Below are 22,592 nucleotides of genomic sequence, written 5' to 3'. Positions count from 1 at the left end.
ACCTAAATTTAGATTTGGTAAAGATGCAGTGATGCATACTCATGTTTGGGTCAAACTACTAGATCTTCCTCTTGAGCTCTAGGATCAAGATAAAATTCTTAAAATAGTATCCCAAGCTAGAAAATTGCTGCTTTTATATGAATGGATCTTGTCTTCCTCTCAAATCGGATATGCTAGAGTGTGTATTTTGATGGATCTTAACAAGACTGTCTACCCAGGAGTCAGGCTACAGGTGTAAGATGCTTTCTTATGGCAGCAATTTATCTATGAGGAGTTACCTAACATTTGCTATGCATGTGGTTGCATTGGTGTTACATTAGAGACCTATGGATGCTCAGGTACCAGAATGTCAGATACTTCATTGTTATTTGGCCCTTGGATCCAAGTAGCTAGGGTTTCGATATCCTTGATGGTGGGACAAGAGGCATCCAAACCTACTTTTGATGGTAGACAGTTGGTTTTGGATGGTCCACTCCTAAAAAGTCTGCCAAAGATTCTCCTTCAAGAGGCTGATAAAGAGTTCCAAATATTGTTGATATTGCTATTAGAAAATCCAAATTTTCTCCTTTGGACAATGAGTCTCACAATGATCAACAAGTAGTCAACCAATGGAGGTTACAGAGATGTTGGTATTTCAAGCTTAGCATCCTCAAGGAACTTTTGATGCCAAAAGTAAAAGAAAGCGATCACTAGATAAAAATCATCGTTCCTCTCTAGGTGTAGCCTCTCTTTCACATGCTAAAGTGATAGTTGAAGGTAAGACAGAATTGCCTATTCATCACCAGGCTCCAACTGATTCTATGGTACAATCCAAGGGTGCTGTTCTTAAGGTCTAGAAATAGGTGTCCCTAAAAACTCAACAAGTGGCTATGAAAACAATAAGTACTAATCAAAGTACTATTATGGAGCAATAATTTGACACAATTAATAAAGGGGCACAACTGAATTTACTGATACAACAAAGTAGGTTTACTCTTTCTCATGAGACTGTGGTCACATAGCTGCAAACTAAGTTGATGGATCACACAGATGCAGCTGAGTCTATGAGTAACCCCTTGCCTATGCATGTTGAGTTATTATCAAGTTCTATCACTATGGGTTCTGAGTCTGGCTCAATTCATAATCCCCTTACACCTCTATGAAAATCTTAGCTTAGAATTATCGAGGGGCTGCTAAGCCCACCTTTGTTAATTATACTAAGACCCTTCTAAGAACCCGGATGTTCTTTGTTTTTTTGAAACTAGACTTGATGTTACAGCCCTTTCCTGTGTGCATAAGGTGTTTGGTCCTAGACGGGGCATATATATGAACCCATTAGTTGGCTTGTCTAGTGGTATTTTAATTGTTTGGAAGAAGAATCTAGGGGATGTACAATTTATGCATGTGAATAGGTAGATTGCTTTTGGTGTCATTTCCTCTGTGAATGATCCTACCTGGATATCATGCGTTGTTTATGCAAGCAATTTGGCTGCTTTGTATTGCCAAATTTGGTCTCAAGTTGCTGATATTTTGTCTCTTAATTGTCCATTCATTCTTGATGATTTTAACTGTATTCTTAATGTTGAGGACAAGAGAGGGGGTAAACCATTTGCTGTTGATCATAATGTTCATGAGTTTTGAGCATTTATTAGGCAAATGGGTCTTATGGATTTGGGTTTTCAAGATCCTTTATACATTTGGCATAATAATCAATTTGGCTTAGCTAGGGTTTGGGAGAGGATTGATTAGGTTTGAGCATCTGACCATTGGATAAACCTTTCCCTTGAAATAATGGTTCATTATTTAACCAGATTTGCATCTAATCATTGTCCATTGGTTATTTCAATCAATGATAAGGTCAATAGGGGTCTTTGTCCTTTTAGGTTTGAAAAATTTTGGTTAACTTTTTAAGTGTCATGGTGCTATTTCGCATGAATGGGTTTGTCAAAGAAATTATTCAATAGGGCTTAAGCTAACCTTATTACTTGATAATGTCTGTAGAGAGTTGAGGAGATGGAAAAGGAGAACGGACAATCTATTTCTCACTGGGCAATGATTGTATGATGATATCTTTTAGCCATAAATGCAAAAATCTCAATATGGAGGGTTGCCTCAATGCTTATATTCTCATTTGTTGGCCCTCTACTAAATATCATACTGATTTACATTGACCGGAGATTGTTTGGTAGTAGAAAGCTAGAATGAAATGACTGTTGATAGGGGATGCTAATACTAGATTTTTTTCACCAATCTACGATCTTGTGTCACCACAGAAATCAAATTTATTAGCTCTATTCTTCTCAAGGTGATTGTATTTTTAAAATCAGATCAAATCAGAGATTTACCAATTACTCATTCTATATAAAAATGGACAGCTGGGAATGGCATTGGACACGTTGATTATCCTTTGGTATCTCACTACATTGATTCTGCAAAGGTTGATAACTTAATAAAAGAAGTTACTAAAGATGAGATCTGTTCAGCTCTGATGTCTATGCACTCTGATAAGATGTAAGGTCCAAATGTTGTTCTTGCTATTCGAGAAATTTTCAACTCTATATTCTGTTCTCAATCTTGGGCTAATACTTATATAACTCTAATACCTAAGAAATTGAGTCCCTAATATCCTTCAGATTATCGATCTATTACTCTTTGTAATATTTTGTATAAAATTATAGCAAAGATACTTGTTAATAGACTAAAGCTAATCCTTCCCTTTCTAATCTCCCTTGAGCAACATGCTTTTTTGTCGGATCACCACATCACTTCATCTATTTTATTAGCCAAGAGCTCATGCATTTAGTGTTTAGGGCCCCACACGATCTAGATGCTTAATGATACTAAAACTTGATATGGAAAGGCTAATGATAGAATTTATTAGCAGTTTCTCATTCATATCCTTCATCCATTTGGCTTTCCTAATAGGTTTGTTTCTTGGATCCATACTTATCTTTCTACGGACCAATTTGCATTACTTGTTAATGGTTCACCTACACAATAGCTTCTGATTTCTCTAGGACTGAGACAGGACTATTCATTTTCACCATACTGTTTATTTTATGCTCTCAGATCTTCTCCAATTTATTGCACTATATAGTACAAAATCAGTTGCTGAAAGTATATAGACCGCCGGAGGGGCCCATCCATTTCTCATCTTTTTTATGCCGATGATTGCATCATTATTGCTCATGCTACCATAAAAGATGTTGTCAGCCATTGCTACTTTTATTGATGCATATTATTATTATTCTGGATGAGCAGTGAATTGCATAATGTCTCATATTTCTTTTAGTCATTTGACATCTATGGTTGTTAAATCCCAAATTTATTAGATATTTTATATTTTTGAAAGTAGGTTATCTTAGCAGTATCTAGGTGTTCCTTTATCTACATTACCTCTTAAAATCTCTCATTTCCAATCGATTTTCAGTAAGGTTAATCATAAAATTGATGCTTGGAAATAGATAATTTTATCCTTGACATGGCATGCTATTTTACTACAGTCAGTTCTTTCTTCCATTCCTTTGTATATCTTATCTTCTGTTATTGTTCTTCTATCTATTATTCAAAAATCTGAGAAAAAATTCAAGGCATTTTTATGGGGTCATTCATCTGATAGAAGGGCTTTATACCCTATTGCTAGGAAAAATGTTTGCTTACCTAAATCAGATGGCGGTTTGGGATTACAGTCACTTGTGTACCATCAGCAATTTAGTTTGTGCAAGTTAGCTACTCAAGTTATTTTGGATCCTTCTATCTTATGGGCTTATGTTTTTCAAGCTAAATATCATTTTCTTGGTTCTTGGTTCTAATATCATAGACCCCATAATTACTCACCTATTTGAGAAAGCTATATGCTGTTGGAATACAAATTCAATTCCAATTTCAATGGCTTATTGAAATTGGTGACCCTATTAATGCATATTCAGACCCCTAGTTATCTACTCTTCCTTTAAAGGAATGGCCTTATTTTCTTGATATGGATATCCTTTTTGCTGATGTCAACTTAAATCACTTTATCTCTTCTAATAGAAACTAGTTGGTTGATCGATTGCAATAATTAATCTCTGTTGATATGATGACTGACATCCTTTCTCTTCCTATTCCATAAGAAACTCGATTTGATCGGTTAGTTTGGGCACATTCTAAGCTTAAATATGTTTCACTTAAGATGTTTCTACATTGTTGTTGCATAGACAACCTTCTCAACGTCAGTTTCATTGGAATAGCATTTACAGGCTATCTATTCCTAATTGGGTTAAAACCTTTTGGTGAATACTTGCTTGGGAAAGGTTGCCTCGCAAAGTATGCTTGCTCACTATGGTATTCTTCCTTGACATGATATGAATTGTGATCTTTGTCCTAATGAGAATGAAGATTGTAATCATATAATTTGTTCTTGTTCTTTTGCTCAAGCTTATTGGTATTAGTTGTGCCACATGTATCAAATATGTTTCTATCCTTCTTCTTTGTTGGAGTTGCTTGAATTCATCACTCTCTCCTTGGTAGAGAAATGATAGAAAATATTTGTGGCATAGGTTGCATGGCTGATATGGCAGGCGCATTGTGAAAGAATATTTAATTTATGTTACTTCACTGCCTACACAGATTGTTTGAAGAGCTTATATTTTCTTTGTTTTAGCTGTTAATGCTGCTAGATTTACTTCAACTGTGCCATTGAGGTATTATGGTAGCTCTGCTTTGGCTATTTCTTCTTCTCTCACTAAAAACTTAGTAACATGGCTGCCTTCTCCCTCTGGCATACTTAAAGTTAACTTTGATGCATCGATATCATCTCATAATAAGAGATCCAAATGCTAACATGCTGCAAGCCGGTGGTAAACTTCTACATTTACTTTTAGTTCCTTTTGTTGAGCCCACAGCACCTGGTTGGATATCCGTACGATAGTCCATGACTTACATACTACCAACATTTGCCTAGAGGGTGATTCTGCCACCATAATTTCATGATTACATAATATCCTAAGTATTCCCACATTCCTCTATTACAAGATTTGAGACATTAGCAACTTAATTCTCATTATTTCACAGTACCTCACATCTATCATAAAGCAAATTAGATGGGTGACCACTTAGCTGCTAAAGCTTTTGCTGGTGATTTCATTTGGCATTCTTAGAATGATGTTGATATGCAGGGCCAATTACTTCTTCAGGCAGACAGCTATGGAGTTACATTTCTAAGACATGAATAATTATTTATATATACTTATTGTAGATTATTGTTATCAATTCTCAGATTTTAATGGTTATTTGTCTTTATTGCGGTTTGCATACTTAGAAGGCATTTGGTATAGAGTAATCCATCCAAGATTAAGGGTCATGTGAATGACAGTGATGAGATCACCGTATTTGATTGCATTATGGTGATTCTATATGGTGATGATCTCAAATCATCTTTACTTTTTAAATCATCGGCCAACTCAATGATATGATATCTGATCCTTGAAGTTGGAAATCCAAGATCACCACTAGGTAGTGATCTTGGGCTAAAAAATGAGGAGAAAAACACTCCTCCATCTAGTGAAAAGATTTGGTATATATATTAATATACAATTAATACATCATATCAATATTATATGCATATGATATTACATTATATTGATATTATATATTATATTTAATATATATAATACCTTATAATATATTATTAATTATATTATTGTCATATCATGATTCAATGATAATTTTAAATTAGAGTCAAATTATCTTATTGTACTTTATATTTATATAATAAAAGTATTCAATGTATTCCCTCTATTTGTCTTATTTTTCTAGTCAAAATAAATATTTATATTCATAAATAATACATTATAGGTATAAATAAAAATATTTATTCTATAATAATTATTAATATATTTTTATATGATTAATAATTTATAGGATTAATAAATATATTTTTATAGAATATAGTAAGTATTAATATATTAACTAATGTATGATTATGTTACTATAATATATTTTGTATGATTAATAAATATATTTTTATGGAATATATCATGGATAGTTTTGGTATTATATGATCAGTGATCTTGGATTTTCATGGAATACAAAACAAATTACTTGTAGATGTTTGAAATCTTTAATCACTAGACTATGGTCTATCAAACATTGATCTTAGATCACCAGGGATCAGATCACCATAGAATTCAGATGTGCTAGATTATTTGTTGATGTGCTGGGTTGTAAGGCTGAAGACTTTATTAATCTCTACTTCTATGTTTTGGGTTCTGGAATATGACTTGTCTGACTTATCCTTGCACTGCTTACTTCCTAATGGTACTTCTATGCAGCTGGAAGCTATATTGCTAATTCAATTCAACATATTCTTACAACCCAGGATTTATCATGCCATTGTGCTGATTTCATCTCTCAAGCTCTTACAGGATGGCTATTCAGAGTGCTTTTCACCTCAATTGCTGATGGGGAGCCTATTGATGTTATGTTTATATCATTGTCAATTTATCTTATCCAGCTAACCCTTGTTCACATCGATTTATGGTGCTATTCTACTGCTCTCATCACTGAAGTTCTCATATTATGACAACTATTCAGATAGGTTTATTCAACTTATGTTATGGACTACCTTATTGGACACATACAACTCAATGCCAACTTATGGTCATTTCTTCTACTGCCTCTACATCTCTCACATTTCTACTAGGCTGGGTGTTCGCCAGACGAAGTCTTCTGCTTTCTCGGAGCCAAAAAATGCTAACTTCCATGTATCTTATCCGCATGTCCGGGGACCTATTATGTTGGACTTACAACACAATGCTGTTTCCTGCCCTGCTCTTTAATATAACACAATGATGTTTATTTGTTACATTAGCAGTCTTTTGTCTCTTATTCCTTCTTGCTAGTACCTTTTCTATTTGGGTGCAAGCTTTTTTTTCTTGTACCATGCTTAGTTCATCAGATCTATCATCTTTACTAATAATGGTACCAACTGCCGACATGAAAATTATTAGCCAGCCTCCTAGAAGTGGCTGCTACGGCTCTACTTAAAACTGGACGCTTGTGAATGGGATAATAATATTATTACCCGTGGAAGCGGGGGGTTTTGGTATTTTGGATCGACGTTTCAGTCCAGGACATACTGATGATTTTCGTATCTTCTTTTTTATTACCGTAAGAATGACCGGAGAGGCATTCACATTGAACGATGTAAGCGACACGATGCCCGGAATGCTTCCAAATGGAAGAGGCTCGATATTTTGTCATTAATTAATTAGTGGTGCAAGTGAGACAGGAGGAGCCGGATCTATTTACGAAGGACCGGTGTCCTTATATTGAAATCCATATGTGAGATAGGAATCCAAGGTTAAAATCCAAATTAAAATATGTGGATGAAGCATCCATATTTATCGATCCAATAGAATCTTTATCTCTTATGTCATCTTGCTTGTTTAGGACTTCTGCTGGGGGTCCTATTTAGGACTAATGAATTGAAGAATTACAAAGAAGTCTTCCCCTCAAGCAATTTCTCTTCTGATGGTTCAATCTTGTGGCTTATGTAATCTTTCTATTACAATTCAGAAGATTGTTCATTCTGCTTCAGGTTATCAAGTTCTTATACTTTAAATTGCTGTTACCGACAACTTCTACTTGTTTCATCAGTTATCCGTCTATGGAATTTATGTCTATTGTATTTTATATTATTATCCAGCTTCTCTTTGGTTTTTTTTTTTTTTTTCACCGATTATCCGTCTATGGATTTATGTCTATTGTATTTTATATTATTATCCAGCTTCTCTTTGGTTTTTTTTTTTTTATTTATTTTTTGGACGTTGTATCGGGAGGCTCAGAAAATACAAAGCCACCCAGCTTTATTCAATAAGAAGGACTGAAAACAGATAGCAGAGCGAAATGATTACAATGAAGTTAAGTAACAGATTAACAAAAGCAGATATTAATCAAGTGGAGTTACAAGAGAGTAGTCCGAACAAGATGTTTGCCGAGTGAGGAGGATATGCCAAGAACTTCAGATGCACATTAAATTGATCAGAAATAGAGAGTGTCAATAGATATCCAGATTGGGTTGCAAGGAGTAGATTCTTTTGACCTTACACTAGATTTTTCCAAAAAGAAACAATTCATTCGGTTTGCAAAGAGCAAACTAATCCAGAAAAAAATTCAGAGCATCCGATGCTATGATAGAGAAGGATTTGCATCTATTGAGGAAGAGGTGTGCATTTCTTTCCTTCCAACAAGACCAAGCCAAATTTACTAGAAGTATGACAATGATACGACCAGTGTTCTTAGAGAAGTTCCTTTCAATCCAATCTGTGCAGAGGTAGTCGAAGGATGTTTGTGGATGAAGGACATCCAGAAGTGAGCAAAGACGTTTCCAGATACTGCAGAAGACAGGGCAGGTGGAGAAGATGTGATCAACGCTTGCACACAGATCGCACAAGGACCCAAGTCTTTGTCGAGTTTTTTTCCCAATAAAACTTTAGTGTTGAGTTTATTCCTCTAGGAGAGCCAAAGGAAACATTTGATTTTGTGAGGAGTTGGCGCAAATCTGCAGGTGACTCCCCTTAGACTCATGAACCTGTATAAGGATGAGGAAGAGAAGCTTGCCATTGTGTTTGCGCTCCAGATAAAATGATCTTCAGCAGCATTAAGTGAAATTCGAGAGAGAAGGCACAGAAGACCAGTAGCTTGCATCCTGATGGTGGGGGAGGAATTAGGATGCGATTTGATGATCCGAGAATGAGATCTAAGATTGAAGAAACTGGAGACAACCACATTTTTCTTGTGGCAGTATAGACCAGAGAATAAGGCTTTAAGTGGGGCATCACAAATCCAAGGATCTTTCCAAAACAGAGTATGCTGCCCATAACCAACCTTGAAGAGCATGCAGTTCCAGAAACCAAGTAGGGTACCAATCACGTCCTGCCAAAGGCTAGAGCATTTTCTCTGGACTAGCCGCATGGCAATTGTAATTGGAAATAAAGTCCCGGACAATGTGCCTCTTTGTTGAGTCACCAAGTCCATGAATGTTCCATATACACTCCACCGAAAATAAAGTATAATTAATGCAGTATTATTTTATATATCTAGAATAAGATGCAATGAATATTCATTGAGGATCTAGAATAAATTATCACATGATCCTCCATGAAATAGTTAAACTAATAGAATAGATGAAAATAAAGAAGGATTGATCGGAATTGCTAAACTAAGATGACCACCATACTTTTTTCACTTATTTGGAAAAATAAGATGTAATAAGTCCTAGAATTGAGATATCCAAATACTACCAGAAGGAACGCTATAAGCCACATCTGACTCGATCGAGACTCGGTTGAACGCCTCCATATTGCACGCACGAGGTGTAATTGGACCATGCAAATCCCACGGTGGATAACATGCTGCGACCCCTAATATCTCACCAATTCCCGATTGCGCGCTTTCCACCGTGCATATGCTTCGGTATTTGCCCCGGTGTGCATGCAATAATTTCTCCGGTTGAACAGCCTGCCGACAGCAAGATCCGAGGCTAGTGACATTGGTGGAGAAGGATCTACAGTTTCTGGAACCTGAGAGACAGGTTCTGAGGGATCCACACTCGTAGACTCAACTGCATGACATGCCATGTGAAAAGCCTCCAGAGCATGGAACAAGACCGGAGCCTCGGCCAACACCAGCCATTTCATCCTGAAGAGCCAAGAAATCTTGGTGACCTTGGAAGAAGTTAAGGTCAGAGGGGGATGGATGACTAAGGTTTATGTCGAGAACATCGATTGCAATGATGTAAGACAAATCACCACAAATAGCTTCCACCACCATAAGAATCTTCTGGGCATTCTCAATGAAGATAAGGATGGAGAAGTGTTCTTGATTGAGACAAGAGAGCGACTCAGGATGAGGACGATCAAATAGGCCGAAGCCAGCAGTAATACGACGTAAGGCATCCAGGTTGCGGCAGAACAGAAGAAGATTTTGGAGTCGTAAATGAGCCTCGAGGGAGAGATGGTGAGGGTTATCACCCTCACAAATAGACTAGGGAGTAACCATGAAGAAGAAGTGCCTAGTTCTGATTGCACCTCCCTTTGGGCAGCTAACACCTCACGTCGGTTAGAGAAATCCACAATGAACCTATTCAGTCCAAACCTCCTCGGTTCCCAATCAGAGCCGGAGAGGAGGCCGCGGAGGCCAAGCGCCACTTGAGCAGTAGAGATCCATCCATTGTTAAAGTTGTCATAACCCAATTTTTGGCCGGTCAAAAAAAAAAGAAAAGCTCAAGTGCGGTGCGCGTGAGGCAAAAAACGTGGGAGTCTTCCTCTTATCCGACTCCGTCCATAAAAGAAATCTGATTTTCCTAAAAATTTGTAAGGATTTTAGTCTATAAATACAAAGCCCATCTTCCTCTCGAGATTTTAAGATTTTCTGTCGAGATTTTTTCTTGAATTCCCACCGGAGAGAAATCATCGAATCTTTCACCGTGGGCATCACCGGACGGGGTAAGACCTTCTTCCTTTCACCATGGTCTGATGAGCTATCAGATTCGCGAGAGATGGAGTCTCCCTTGCTCTCAAATTTTTCTTCTTATTTCACCGACCATTGGTGGCTATGGCTGCTGCCAGGGTTGTCTCTTGGTTGGCGCTGTGCGCTACCTTTGGCCGCCGGCCGAATTTCATAACCATGGCTGGATGAGGAGAGAGAAGGAAATGGGGGTTCGGTTGCCATGTTTAAAGAGGAGGAGAAGAAGAAGGAGAGAGAGAGAGCCTCCTCTCTATCATATTTATTTATTTACTTATTTTCTTAATTAGGTTGAGAAAAATAAATAAAATTAAATTAAATTAAGGGCACTTAGAGTGGGCCCTAGCGAGTCATAGGGGATTTTAATTAAATAATTTATATTTTAATATTTTTATATTGAAATTGATTCTTTAGGAGAATAATCTTTTGGATAAGAAATCTTCGAACAAGTTTCTTTGACACCTGATTCATAAAATTGGGATGTGGATTGAGATTAGGAGATTAAGTTATCATCAATAAAGGCAAGGATTCTTAGACATAAATATCAGTATATATATATTTTTATTTTTATACTGCATGATTGGGTTTCTCATGGCTGATATTTGTTTTATGTTTGCAGGTCTGATTATCTGTATATTCTGTATCATATATCTACATCAAATAATAACGACTTTTCAGATAGCTTGGATTGTGATACCAGCTATTGAGAATTTTGAAAAGAACATAATATGATGCAGTATTTTTTTGGCAAAATTAAAATTTAATAAATTAGTGATCAAGAAAGGGGTATTTGGACTAGCCACGTTAAATTAAGAATAGCCCCGCCATGGGCAGGAATGTGGTACCTGAGTTTGCCACCACAAACAGAATCGTAGATATTCTGGTTTGCCATTACGGGTAAAAGCGTGGCTAGTATGGTTTGAGACTGCAGGCAGAATTGTAGCTAGTATGATTTGTCACCGCAGGTGGAACCACGGATATTCTGGTTTGCCACCGCAGGCGGGATCGTAGATATTATACTTTGCCAGTCACGGGTGGGATCGTGATTGTGATTAGTCCATAATTCTAAAGATATTTGTTGATTGATTCGGATCATGTTAATAAGATATGGGTGAGAAGACATAAAATTATAATTACGTAAAATGAGTTTTATTTAATGATGTATATGTGGCATATCACCTTTGAACAAAATAATTATTCAATGATATATGATGTATATTTTTATATATATAGTGATACTGAGTTATACTGGATACTTGACATGAGATTTTATGGCTTATATTTTTTTCTGATGTTGTGTATAAGTTATTTTCTAATTATATTATTATTATATTGATCTAAATGTATGGAGATTCTTATTAGGCTATAAAGCTCACCCCCTTCGATTCTTTTTTCTTTCAGAGTTCTAAGATGCATAGCTGGTCAGATTGGGCATGAAGTTCAAGAGCTGGATTTGCTAGTTTATTAGTTAGTTGAATTTCTGATATCATGGAACATTTAAAATAGTTGTACTTGAATTGTTAGTTATTTACCCTCGTGGAGCTATTTAATTGAGATATTTGGTTTTTATTTATTAATTATGAGAATATTAAATTTTTAATTCGATTTAAGGCCTTGCATAATCTCTAGGACATTACTCTAGGGTTCATGTGGCTGTTACATGGTCAACCCAGATGGTGGGTTCGGGGCATGACAGAGTGGTATCAGAGCCTAGATTTTAAGATGCTAGGGCATAAGGTTAAAGAGAGTGTATGCGAGTAGATCTCTCGGTGGGGTAAAATAATATGAAACATATTCGTGATATAAACGAGCCATTTAGGCTAAAGTAAATTGTGATGCTTACAAAAATCGGTGTAGGGTGTCATGGCATGAGGGAGTGGACATGGGCATGCTAGGAGGCCCACCCAATTTGTGGATGGCTCTAGTGCTTGGGAGCCCACGAATTAGCAAGAAGATGCCCCACCCTCACCGATCAACAATGCGCACCAGCAAGAACACGCGGTCAATCCCATTGATAATATCCCAAAGACAGGAACTCTTGAAACAAAAATTTCGGACAAACCTGAGATATAGCTGGATGAACAAGTTAGTGCCTCCCAGCTTATGTAACTATTGGTACAATAGCAAACTACTACTAGAATAGATGTGAAAAGAATGGTGGAGGTGCAATAGCAATAATAATGACTCATGGAGCAGCAACAATAATTCATGGAGCAATTGATGCAGCAGCAGCAATCACAACAAGGGACTTCTTAACAGTAGTAGGGAGTTGGAATCCAGTAGGAGCATCGAATCACATTAATAGATTTCAAGAAGTATGCTCTACCAACATTCACAGGCACCTCTGATCTCATGGTTGCTGAGAGTTTGCTAAAAATGATAGAAAAAATGTTTCAAGCCTTGAGATACCCTGTGGAGGAAAAGGTCAACTTTGCTATATTCATGTTGCAGGGAGAGGCAGCGGATTGGTGGGATATAGAGCTCAAGAAATTAGGGCCAAATGATGCACCCTTTATATGGGAAGGATTTAAAAAAGTCTTTTATGAGAGATATTTTTTCAAAGCATTCGATTCCAAAAGTTTCGAGAGTTCGACCGATTGGAACAAGGATATGATAGTTGCCCAGTATGCAGTAAAATTTGAAGAACTATCCAGATATGCTCCAACATTGATAGCTGAGGAGGGAGTCTGGACCAAAAAATTTGAAAATAGATTTAGAGGTTGAATTTAATAATTAGTAACTGCATTTGAGCTGCCCACCTATAAGGAAGTCATTAACAAGGCTTTGATAATTGAAAAAGAACTAAATGATACACAAGCTGCAAAAGAGAAAAGTTTGGAGAAAAGGACCAGATCTAATGACTCTCAGAATCAAGATAATACACCTTTCAAGTCAAAGGCTCCAATATTGAACCAAGCTACCACTGAGGGTAGAGCACAGCTAGAAGACTTTAAGTGCTATAGATGTGGAGGGCCTCACTATCAGCAAAATTGCATGTGGCCAGGAGGGAAGTATTACAACTGTGGTCGAGAGGGTCATAAAGCCAAAGTATGTCGTAGTGGAAAAAGTTTATAGAACCATCAGACACTTCAAACTTTGCAAGGAGTCACTATGAATTGAGCACCTCAGATGTACAACAGTAGGAAGTAGGACAACAACAACCTAGAACCCAAAGGTGGTTGTATGCACTCACACAATAGAATGCCAATGCTTCTAATTTGATGGTGACAGGTATGATTTAAGATATCATCCAATAATATTTATGTTCTATTTGATCTTGATGTTACCCACTCCTTTATATCAGCTAGTTTTATTAGAAAGCATGATGTGGAAAAATCATATTAGTTAATTCAATCCGCAAAGAATTGCATTTTGGATATCAGAGATAGAGAGATGAAAGCAGACTTATTAGTTCTAGAATTGAAAGATTTTGATATGATCCTTGAGATGGATTGGTTAGTCGCATATCATGCCACCATGGATTGCTTTAAAAAATCAGTGAAGTTTCAGATCCATGGCCAATTAGAGTTTAGTTTTCTTGGTAACAAATTATCCTCTCATCAGAAGGTGATCTTAGCTTTTCTTGCTAAACGACTTCTTAGAAAGGGTTGTAAAAGATTTTCGGCTACTATGGTAGATACTCAACAAAAGGAGCTCAAGTTAGAAAGCATCCCTATTGTGAAGAATTTTTCTGATGTCTTTCTAGATAACTTGCCAAAGTTACCTCCTAATAGGAAGATTGAATTTTCTATTGATCTAATACCTGGCACTAATCTTATCTTTTAAGCTCCATATGGGATGGTCCTAGTCGAATTGAAAGAGCTCAGAGACTAACTATAAGAGTTGCTTAATAAAAGATTTATCAGAGTAGACAGAAGAGTTATGTTGATAATCAAAGAAGTAAGCTAGAATTTCAAGTAGGTGAATATATTTTCTTCAGGATATCTCCTACAAAGGGTGTGATGAGATTTAGGGTTCATGACAAATTAAGCCCTAGATATGTTGGTCTATTTAAAATTTTGGATAAAACTAGAGAGGTTACATATTGGTTAGCTTTGCCACCAGATCTATCAGGCGTGCATGATGTATTCCATGTGTCGATGTTAAGTAAAGATATTCCAAATCCGAGTCATGTGATGAAATATGAGCTATTACATCTTCATGAAGATCTGACTTAAAAGGAATATTCAGAATGGATTGTCGATAAGAATGATCAAGTATTATGCCATGGAAACATACTTTATGTGAATGTACAATGAAGCAATCACAGTAAAAGAGAGGCTACTTGGAGCTCAAAGCAAAATTTCAAACATACTAATTTTGAGGATAAAATTATTTTAAGGAGAGGAGAATGTCATAACCCAATTTTTGGTCGGTCAAAAAAAAAGAAAATCTCACATGTGGTGTGCATGAGGAAAAGAACAGTCTTCCTTTTCTCTGACTCCATCGAGGAAAGGAGTCTGATTTTCCTAAAAATTCATGAAGATTTTAGCTTATAAATACAAAGCCCCTCTTCCCCTCGTTCCTCATCTCAAATCTTTGAAAAACATCATCGTCGATTTTAAGGTTTTCCATCGAGATTTTTTCTTAAATTTTCACTAGAGAGAGACCGTTGGATCTTTCACCATGGGTGTTATCAGACTGGGGTAAGACCTTTTTTTTCTCTTTTTTTTTTTCTTGGCTCATCGAACGTCACCGGATTTGGTCCAATGAGCTACCAGATTCATGAGAGATGGAGTCTCCCTTGCTCTCAGATTTTTCTTCTTATTTCACCAACCACCGATGGCAGTGGCCGCCATCGGAGTCATCTCTTAGTTGGCACTGTGCACTACCGTTGCCTACCGGCCGGGTTTCATGACCATGGCCGGATGAGGAGAGGGAAGGAAACAGGGGTTTGATTGCCTGTTTAAAGAAGAAGAAGAAGAGAGAGAGCCTCTCTTCTCTCTATCATATTTACTTATTTATTTATTTTCCTAATTAGATTGAGAAAAATAAATAAAATAAAATAAAATTAAGAGAACTTGGAGTGGGCCCTAGCAAGTCATAGGGGATTTAAATTAAATAATTTATATTTTAATATTTAATATTGAAATTGATTCTTTAAGAGAATAATCTTTCGGTAAGAGATCTTTGAACAAGTTTCCTTGACACCTGATTCGTAAAATTGGGATGTGGATTGAGATTAGGAGATTAATTTATCATCAATAGAAGTAAAGATTCTTGGATACAAGCATCAGTATATATATATTTATTTTTATACTACATAATTGGGTTTCTCATGGCTGATATTTGTTTTATATTTGCTAGTCTGATTATCTATATATTCTACATCATATATTTGTATCAAATAATGATGACTTTTCAAATAGCATGGATTGTGATACCAGCTATTAAGAATTTTGAAAAGAACATAATATGATATAGTATTTTCTTGATAAAATTAAGACTTAATAAATTGATGATCAAGAAAGGGGTATTTGAACTAGCCACATTAAACTGAGAATAGCCCTACCATGGGTAGGAATGTGGTACTTAAGTTTGCCACCACGGATAGAATCGTAGATATTCTGATTTGCCACCATGGATGGAAGCGTGGCTAGTATGGTTTGCCACCGCGGATAGAAGTGCGGTTAGTATGGTTTGCCACCACGAGCGGAATCGCAACTAGTATGATTTGGATCGCAGATAGTTTGGTTTTCTACCACGAGAGGGATTGCAGATTTTATGGTTTGCCAGTCATAGATGCACTAAAAGAAAATAGAGTTTTTGCGATGAATTTTTTTGTGACGAAAAAAATTTCCATCGCAAATAAGGCTATTTATGATATTTCAAAATTTTCATCGATAATAAAAAAATATTTATGATGATTTTATAATTTATCACCAATAAAGAATATTAGTGATGAATATAATTTCATCATAAATATATATTATTTTTGATGAATTTTTTCATCATAAATAATAAAATATTATTTAAATTTTAAATTTTTAAATATTTTCATCATAAATATTTCAATTTTTTATGATAAAATTTGCTTTTTCATCGTAAATAATTATTATTTATGATTAAAAATTTTATCACTAATATTTGAAGAAAAATAAAAAATTTAAAATAATGAATATTATAGATTATTTGTGACATAATTTTTTGTTATAAATTATTGAATTATTTATGATAAAAATATCTATTATGTCACAAATAAAATTTATTAGCAACAAAAATTTCATCATTAATATTTAAAAAAATTAAAAAATTTAAAAATAAAGATTATTTGTGATGAAAAAAATTACATCGTAGATAATGAAATATTTATGATAGAAAATATTTTTTTATCACAAAATACTGATCATTTATGATAAAAATTTTTCATCATTAATATGTGAAAAAATAAAAAAAAATTTAAAAATTCAAAAGCTCAACTATTAGCAATGAAAGGTTTTCATCATAAATAATGAAACTATTTATGACTAAGAAAAAATTTACATTGCTAATACTCAAATTTTTATGATAAAAATGGTTCATCATAAATAATAAAAAATTTAAAAATTTAAAAATTATAGATTATTTATGATAAAAATATTACATCATAAATAATCTCTTATTGACGATGGAAGTTTTATTTTTCATCGCAAAATCATTGATGATTTACGATAAATATTTTTTATCGCTAATATGTAAAAAATAAAAATTTTTAAATTTTTAAAAATTACACTATTAGCAATGCATAAATTTTCATCATAAATCATCAAGTGCATTTGAGAAGAAAAACATATTTTTCATCACTTATAAACTTATTTTTAAAAAGTTTTAAAAATTTAAAAATAAAAAATTATTTGTGATAAAAATTTTGTGTCATAAATAATCCCTATTTGCGACGTAAAATCGACTATCTATCTTAAAATCGTTGATAATTTATGATAAATATTTTTCATCTCTAATATATGAAAAATAAAAAATTTTAAAATTTTAAAAACTAGATTATTAGCGACGAAAAATAGGAATTTCATCGCTAATTCTTTTTTTATGATGAAAAATTTTATCGCTAATATTTAAAAAATTTTAAAAATTTAAAAATAACATATTAGTTGCGATGAAAATATTACATCATAAATAATATATATTTATGATGAAAATAACAGATTAGATAAGCAAATTGAAACAAGATTGCCTGATATGCATCCTAGACAACATGATCCAGTTTAAATAATTTTTTATTGGAAGACTTGTATCCCAATTCTAAACCCATTCTCATATAAATATCAAACAGTACTATTCATTCAATTCTAAACAAAACCAAACTTATATCTCTAAATTTTTTTTACGTTTATATTGGTTGCCCATCCTATATTATAACTTCAAAATCATGATCTAAATATAAGTGATTCTGACATGATAAAATGATGTATGAATCGTGGAGGTACCTATGGTGGGATCTTTAGAGGCAAAGACTACACATGAATTATTTTCAAGAATTCATAAATGATTGGCTTTTTACATATTTTTTTTATATTACGGTAACATCCTAGCTAGATTTGCTGTCCTGAATAGTTCAACGACTAGGAAGGCTCTTTAACTGCTCATACTCTAATTCCTAAGAAGCAAGGCTCTTTAAATACTCGGGACCTGAGATCCATCAGCCTCCTCAACAGCATATACAAAATTATCATAAAGATTCTCTCTAATCGCTTGGCTCCCTTCCTTTCAACTCTCATCAATGACAATCAATTAGCTTTTATCAAGGGAAAATCCATTATAGAGAACTTCTTAAGTGCACATGAGATGATTAGCTTATTGCATGCAGAAGGTCGGGATAAAAAGATATTCCATATAAATTAGATTTTGAAAAAGCCTTTGACACCATTATCTTGGACTTCTTACTTGACTTGCTCAAAGGCCATGGCTGCCTGAAAGGTGGATTGGTTGGATAAGGAGCCCTCTCTCTTCGGCATCGGTGGCTCTTATTGTTAATGGCAAGTCTGGAAGATTGATTAGATGCCACAGAGGATTCCATCAAGATGAACCTCTTTCGTCACTCCTTTTCATCCTAGTAATTGATGTTCTTTCTGGATTACACTAAGAGACGGGCCACCTGAGGAGTTAAGTGGAGCAAAAATTTTAGAACAACTTGAAGTCATTGAAAACGTTTAATTTGAAAAAATATCGGGCATTCACAAGTAGAAGCGTATTGAAGCTGAGCTGAATTGGATGAAGCGAAGTATCTTTTTCGAACTACCGTATTGGAAGCAACTACTACTTCATCATAATCTGGATGTAATGCACATTGAAAAAATATTTGTAATAATATCATCTGTACTGTATTGAATGTCTCAAAAAAAATAAAAGATGGTACAAAAGCTCGCCTTGATTTACAGGAAATAAAAATTCGATCAGAGTTGCATTTAGTTCATTGAGGTGAAAGATTTTTTATGCCATCTGCATGTTATTCGCTATTTGATGAGAAAAAAAAATTCTATGGATGGTTCAAAACTATAAAAATTTTTGATGCACGTATCGTGGTGTGTTGGAAACAACGACGGCAATATCTCTGGCATGAAAAATCATGATTCCCATATGATATTGCAACGTTTGCTTCCTGTGGTTAAACATGGCTATTTGGGTGGTGATGTTCAAACTGCATTGATTGAGCTGGGAGTGTTCTTCCGAGAACTGTGTTGCCAAAAATTGAAGATTAACTTACTTGAGAGATCAAAGAAGGATATCGTACTCATTCTTTGTAAGTTAGAAAAAAAAATTTACCATCATTTTTTAATGTTATAATGCATCTGATTGTTCATCTTCCAAAAGAAGCTCTTTTGGTCGGACCGGTACATTATCGATGGATGTATCTTATTGAAAAGTAAAAAAAATTATACGCACTTTGTCATATCAATTATAAGATAAAATATATTTTTAAAATTTAAATTTATTTTTATTTATAGATTCTTATGTACTTTAAAAAAGTATGTGTGCAACAAAGTAAGGCCTGAAGGGTCTATAGTGAAAGCATATGTAGCTACAGAGTATGTCACATTCTGCTCGATGTATCTTGATGATATCGAAATAAGATTCAATCGTACAGATCGTAACGCAGACCATGAATAGACTGATAATGAACCAACATTATCTATATTTAAACAAACAGTTTGACCTATTGGTGTAAGGAGATATGAATTTATAGACGTGAGCAAGCTATCCAAGTACACTTTTACGTTATAAATAATTACGAAGAAATTAAAAATTTTATTGAGTAAGTACTATCTTACCATACTGTTTAATATTTTAAGTAAATTTTTTATGTCGATGTAAAATTAAAAATTATAACTTCTTGCAATGGGTATAAGAGTATACTATATAGAGAGAATAATACAGATGCCGATGATCGACATAGGAGAGAATTTATAAAATAGTTTGATGATTTTATAAGTTGCACTGATGATACGTTATTTATTTAATTATAAATAATATTATTTGAATCAATATAATTTTTTATGTTATAGTGTAGATAAAACATAAGTATTTCAATAAAGAAGTGGGTGCGATCGATGAGTTGTACGATTTAGCATGTAGTCAGAATCGAAGAGTTAATCACTATGCATCCTGTATCATTAGAGGAATAAAATTTCATACAAGAAAACTTGAGATGCAACGATGGATCCAGAATAGTGGGATTGCTATAACAGGATATGAAGGAGAAGAAGAGATTGATTATTATGGTGTACTGGTAGATATCATAGAACTGAAGTATAGGTCCAGTAATTCTGTATTTTTGTTTCAGTGTGAATGGTGGGATATTAGTAATAAAAAGATCGGTATTCATATCAATTCATACTTTATCAGTGTAAATTTTGCATGAACATGGTACCAAAATGAGCCGTATATATTAGCAACTCAAGCAAAATAAGTAATATATTTGAAAGATCTAAAGTATCGAGATAATTGGCATGTTGTATAAAAAATAACACCTAGAGGCATATATGACATACCAATCTAATTAGAGATGGATGAAAATTTGGATTTACATAAAGAGGAAGCTTTTTAGCAAGAAGAACAAACATTAGCCAAGCTTTTGGTTGATGAAGAACTTATAACGGCACCTTTGAATAGGGCTGATCTACCGTCCAACGAAGTTGAAGCTGATTTTGTATTTAATCTTGATAAGTCGGAGGGCGACAATCAGTTCATAAGTGATGATGAGATAGAAGACGATATATATATCGATTATTATGATTTGGATGAGGATCTATACATCGAGAAAGATACGAATATTGATGAGTAGATCTATATTCTTTGTTCAATCTTCTCTTGCAATAATGGTATGTGATATAATTGTATTCATTAGAATGTTATTTGATTTTTATTATTATTATTTAATATTATATTTATTTATATATCAATTATTGCAGATATGGCACCAGGAGACAGACGATGATGTTTGCATTCACAGTCTACCTCGATTGAGGCACCTTCATCGATCTTCATTGCCGCACCGGCTCCACTGTCAAAGGGTCTGCACTGGCAAGTCCCAGTGAGGCGGGTCCCAGTGAGGTAGATCCGAGTGAGACGAGTTCGAGTGGTATTATTATACTTTTTATATAATAAAATTTAATTTTTTTATTTAGATCATACTAATGATTTATTTATTGTTGTTTCAAACCAGTCTTCATTGGTAGTGAGACGAGGTAAGGTCCATCGAAGAACCTCGCTCTAGAGCATTGGAGACGCGAGCACCCGGGACAGCATCTCCAGATCGAGATACCAGCCGGCTATACCAGACTCATTAGGGATGGTGCGAGCCATGACAGACTGAGCTGGGCATCATATGCCACAGTTATGCCCCCATGATGCTTTTCGATTGGCGTCACGTTCTACCGGCTCAGAGAGAGATTTTCTGCACCCACTTACAGATAAAATAAATTATATTATGAATATTTAATTTGTATAGTATTCTTCTAATATTTGTTATTGACAGGGTATATTCGACATTATTGATTTTGAGGAGGATCGTGTGAGGCGAGCCGTGGACACTCATCTATTGTTGCATTTTAAGAATTATCGCCATCACATGCATCAGCATTGGTACTGTATGGTGTAGGATCATGGAGAGGAGGCAGCGCGGCAGTAGCCCTATGACAGCATCACTATGGACGATTGGACTGCAATATGCCAGCATTACGAGGATCTGACATATCAGGTAACACATCTAAACTTCTTTTTTTTCTTAGAGTTTAATGACTGAATCATTTATTCTTAAATTAAATTTATTATCTACTAATTTGATTGATAATTTTATAAAAATGATGTGCCCAGAATGCCGTGAATCAAACGAGATAGATCGTGCTGCATTGTGGGGGTTCAAGATCGTTCGCTCGTCACATGGAGCACATGGTAAGTAATTTTTAATTTTTAATTAGCATATAATTATCTAATTATTTAAAAAAATTTAATTAATTCTCAAATTACAGAGAGATGCTGAGAGTGGCGAGCTTCCTGGTAGGATCGATATCTACCAGCAGACCCACCAGCGATGGTCAAGAGAGTGGATGATGGGGAGCCAGGAGCTCTTTGTAAGTTTTTTCAATTATTTTTCATTCACAGTTTGATTTTTATTACAAAATTAAAATAACTATAACTTTAATTTTTAGGACCGTATGAAGATATAAGATCCCAGACTACCCCTGAGGGCTCGACCGCACCCACAGATGATGAGATCTATGATCGAGTGCTCGGTACGAGATCCTATTATGTTAGGAGTCTAGGGTATGGGATCACTGCTCCCTCATTCTCACACTCATTTAGGATTGACATCCATTCTGCGTGTGAGGCTCGGCTGACAGAGGTGCAGAGGCAAGCTGTCGAAGATCGACAGCAGGCTGTCATGGATCGACAGCAGGCTGAGCAGTGAGCTCAGGAGTTGACTGCATGCATCGATGAGTATCAACAACTCCAGATCCAGATGATGGAGCGGATGGTGCAGATGGAGTAAATGATACAGCTAATGAGGTAGCAGCAGGCCGATCTGAGCTCCATCGCCGGTCCGAGCTCCATCGAGCGCTATCCTTTCTCAGCTCGTTCTCCAGATACCGATATTTGACGACTTATTCATATAC

The sequence above is a fragment of the Elaeis guineensis genome, chromosome 11 (assembly GCF_000442705.2).
Source record: "Elaeis guineensis isolate ETL-2024a chromosome 11, EG11, whole genome shotgun sequence".
Taxonomy (NCBI): domain Eukaryota; kingdom Viridiplantae; phylum Streptophyta; class Magnoliopsida; order Arecales; family Arecaceae; genus Elaeis; species Elaeis guineensis.
This window is presented reverse-complemented; position numbering follows the sequence as displayed.